Raw genomic sequence first — 611 nt, 5'->3', positions numbered from 1 at the left:
TGCATAACGTGTGGCTTTCAGCCAACGTACTGAGATACCTTGTTAACTCTCCAACTTATGTACTGAGAGTTTGTTAACTCTCCGGGTACTTCGTACCCCTGTGTGCTCCACACCATGTAACCCCGTTACACTCTCCCCCACTAAGATGAGAACATTCCGTTCTCGAAACTCTCCTCAGCGAGGTCACGTCTTGTTAAGACGGCGGAGGTTACTACACCTCACACCAGCGTTGTACAGCTCCGTGAGCTCACAAACGCCTACGCATCGTTGATGCCCAACTTCTCGTCGTCGGCCCACGGCCCAATGCTCCAAGCGCAGCGCGCATCTTGCTCTCAAGCGGTCTCAGACCTACGCTCGCGCTCCGCGCCTACTCCAAGAGCTGCAAACCGCTTAGAGCAATGCTCTTGACTCATTCGAGTCGTCGACAACAGCTCAGCGGTTGAACACTCGCTTCACAAGCGATAGGTCCGTGGTTCAACCCACTAGGGCACAGCCCTCTCGTTCCATGAACGATTGTTCACGCTTGGACAAGCTTAAGGGCACACCCTTTTAGCTCATCGGTAGAGCGCTGGTTTTGAGAGCCACAAGTCTGCGGATCGAGCCCAACAGGG

The 611-nt window shown here is 54.2% G+C and overlaps 1 pseudogene across 1 annotated transcript; it reads left to right on the top strand.

The window, feature by feature from the left end:
* The first annotated feature begins 543 nt into the window (after positions 1-543).
* PITG_31783 lies at positions 544-611 on the top strand (annotated as a pseudogene). Its single transcript has one exon. The product of its transcript is annotated as a tRNA-OTHER (tRNA).

This window comes from Phytophthora infestans, genomic scaffold, assembly GCF_000142945.1.
Source record: "Phytophthora infestans T30-4 supercont1.1420 genomic scaffold, whole genome shotgun sequence".
Taxonomy (NCBI): Eukaryota; Oomycota; class Peronosporomycetes; order Peronosporales; family Peronosporaceae; genus Phytophthora; species Phytophthora infestans.
Note: the sequence above shows the minus strand (reverse complement) of the source record. Positions and strands in the feature narration are given on the sequence as shown.